General features: G+C 45.0%; 1 protein-coding gene across 2 annotated transcripts in view; it reads right to left on the minus strand.

Moving 5' to 3' along the window:
• Positions 1-3,438, minus strand: part of LOC108802082 (voltage-gated potassium channel subunit beta-3) — a 52,088-nt gene that overhangs the window by 30,247 nt on the left and 18,403 nt on the right. The gene's annotated exons all lie outside the window — the stretch shown is intronic.

Here is a 3,438-nt window from a genome sequence, read left to right on the forward strand (position 1 = left end):
AAATATATATATATCAAAATATTAATATAATGATTACAGGACTGCAATAATTTGTGTCTTTTATATCTGTCTGTAGTTTGGCTTTAACATTTCTATAAGGAACTTGCATATAGCTGGGTTCTGTCACTTTAAAGTGAACCTGCACTCTGCCTACTTAGGGTACAGTCACTCTCTTCCCGCCACCCTGTTTGCCCACCAGATCCAGATATAAGCCCAGAACAGCATTGGCTTGGAAGCTACACGTCGATTTTGCTGTAGCGGGTGAATGGGACATCAGGGGAGTGTAAAGTCTGGGTTTGCTTTAAGACGCGGCGGTGATGTTTGAATAGAGATGGATAGTAAGCATTCTTTTCAGAATATAATATCTATTGTGCTCCAGGGAGGTGAGGAGACGGAACAGTTCCCATCGCTGGAGTGGCAAACAAATGTAGAAAATATTATTATTTGGGATTATAAAGAGAGCAGACGTCGTACATCAGCACAGACTCATTTAAAATGTGTAACAGCAACAAGGATTTATCACATGGGAAGATAAGTAAATCTTTTGTGACTGGGCGCAAACAACAGAAATCTCAAATTGAATCATCTTTTACCTTCTGTTTTGTAAATCTTACTGTGAGAGGAATTTATGTTCTTAAAGGGAAACTGGAATCCCTATGGCAGCTGCTGTGCGTCCCAAGGGGTTGTAATGGTAGTGATCTCTAGCAGCCTGGCGTGTCCCCAGTCTGTTACTACACCTGTGGCAATATATTCACAGTCTATAACCACATCTATAGTAGCATGTCCCAATTCTATAGCCACACCGATAGCAGTACGTGCTCACTATATACCCTCAAGTGCAGCATATCCCCAGTCGTTGACCATCTCCTGCAGCATGTCCCTTATCTCTGACTATCTCTGACCATCTACTGCAGTATGTTACCAGTCTCTGTCCAGCTCCTGTAACATGTCCTCAGTCTCTGAGCCTCACCTGTAGCATGTTCCCAGTCTCTTGCCATTTTTTTTATATGTCCCCAATCTCTGTCCATCTCCTGTAGCATTTCCCCAGTGTTTGACCATCACCCATAGTATGTTCCCAGTCTCTGGCCATCTCCTATAATATCTCCCCAATCACTATCCATCTCCTGTAGCATTTCCCCAATCTCTGACCATCTCCTGTAGCATTTCCCCAATCTCTGACCATCTCCTGTAGCATTTCCCCAATCTCTGACCATCTCCTGTAGCATTTCCCCAGTCTTTGACTATCATCTGTAGCATGTTCCCAGTCTCTGGCCATCTCCTATAATATGTCCCCAATCTCTGTCCATCTCCTGTAGCATGTCCCCAGTCTCTGGCCATCTCCTATAATATGTCCCCAATCTCTGGCCATCTCCTGTAGCATGTCCCCAGTCTCTGACCATCACCCATAGTATGTCCCCAGTCTCTGGCCATCTCCTATAATATGTCCCCAGTCTCTGGCCATCTCCTATAATATGTCCCCAATCTCTGGCCATCTCTTGTAGCATGTCCCCAGTCTCTGGCCATCTCCTATAATATGTCCCCAATCTCTGTCCATCTCCTGTACCATGTCCCCAATCTCTGTCCATCTCCTGTACCATGTCCCCAATCTCTGTCCATCTCCTGTAACATGTCCCCAGTCCCTGGCCATCTCCTATAAAATGTACCCAATCTTTGACCATCTCTTGTAGCATGCTCCCAGTCTCTGGCCATCATCTTCTACTGTATAATATGTCCCCAATCTTTGACCATTTCCTGTAGCATGTCCCCAGTCTCTGACAATTGTCTGTAGCATTATATATAATAAAAAAAATGAATCCCCCCAACCCCCGCGGGATGTCAGAGGCCACAGTGGAGGTCCCCAATATCTAGTAAGTTGAACAAACCTGTTTTAAAGAAATATGTGAAATCGGTCAACTAGAAGTGAAATTGTGTGACCCACAGAAAGACTTGAAACCATAGAGAAACCCCAGTCGTTCTCAACAGGGACAGCAAAGTAAATTATACACAACCTCCACAATTTGTGTGTATAATTAGAAGGATGAGTTGCAAGGGAAACTGGAATCCCTATGGCAGCTGCTGTGCGTCCCAAGGGGTTGTAATGGTAGTGATCTCTAGCAGCCTGGCGTGTCCCCAGTCTGTTACTACACCTGTGGCAATATATTCACAGTCTATAACCACATCTATAGTAGCATGTCCCAATTCTATAGCCACACCGATAGCAGTACGTGCTCACTATATACCCTCAAGTGCAGCATATCCCCAGTCGTTGACCATCTCCTGCAGCATGTCCCTTATCTCTGACTATCTCTGACCATCTACTGCAGTATGTTACCAGTCTCTGTCCAGCTCCTGTAACATGTCCTCAGTCTCTGAGCCTCACCTGTAGCATGTTCCCAGTCTCTTGCCATTTTTTTTATATGTCCCCAATCTCTGTCCATCTCCTGTAGCATTTCCCCAGTGTTTGACCATCACCCATAGTATGTTCCCAGTCTCTGGCCCTCTCCTATCATATCTCCCCAATCACTATCCATCTCCTGTAGCATTTCCCCAATCTCTGACCATCTCCTGTAGCATTTCCCCAATCTCTGACCATCTCCTGTAGTATTTCCCCAATCTCTGACCATCTCCTGTAGCATTTCCCCAGTCTTTGACTATCATCTGTAGCATGTTCCCAGTCTCTGGCCATCTCCTATAATATGTCCCCAATCTCTGGCCATCTCCTGTAGCATGTCCCCAGTCTCTGACCATCACCCATAGTATGTCCCCAGTCTCTGGCCATCTCCTATAATATGTCCCCAGTCTCTGGCCATCTCCTATAATATGTCCCCAATCTCTGGCCATCTCTTGTAGCATGTCCCCAGTCTCTGGCCATCTCCTATAATATGTCCCCAATCTCTGTCCATCTCCTGTACCATGTCCCCAATCTCTGTCCATCTCCTGTACCATGTCCCCAATCTCTGTCCATCTCCTGTAACATGTCCCCAGTCCCTGGCCATCTCCTATAAAATGTACCCAATCTTTGACCATCTCTTGTAGCATGCTCCCAGTCTCTGGCCATCATCTTCTACTGTATAATATGTCCCCAATCTTTGACCATTTCCTGTAGCATGTCCCCAGTCTCTGACAATTGTCTGTAGCATTATATATAATAAAAAAAATGAATCCCCCCAACCCCCGCGGGATGTCAGAGGCCACAGTGGAGGTCCCCAATATCTAGTAAGTTGAACAAACCTGTTTTAAAGAAATATGTGAAATCGGTCAACTAGAAGTGAAATTGTGTGACCCACAGAAAGACTTGAAACCATAGAGAAACCCCAGTCGTTCTCAACAGGGACAGCAAAGTAAATTATACACAACCTCCACAATTTGTGTGTATAATTAGAAGGATGAGTTGCCAGTTCTCCTCCAGACACAATCCTAGTTTGTCTAGATAACATA

The sequence above is a fragment of the Nanorana parkeri genome, unplaced genomic scaffold, assembly GCF_000935625.1.
Source record: "Nanorana parkeri isolate BGI_ZX_2015 unplaced genomic scaffold, ASM93562v1 scaffold2654, whole genome shotgun sequence".
NCBI lineage: Eukaryota > Metazoa > Chordata > Amphibia > Anura > Dicroglossidae > Nanorana > Nanorana parkeri.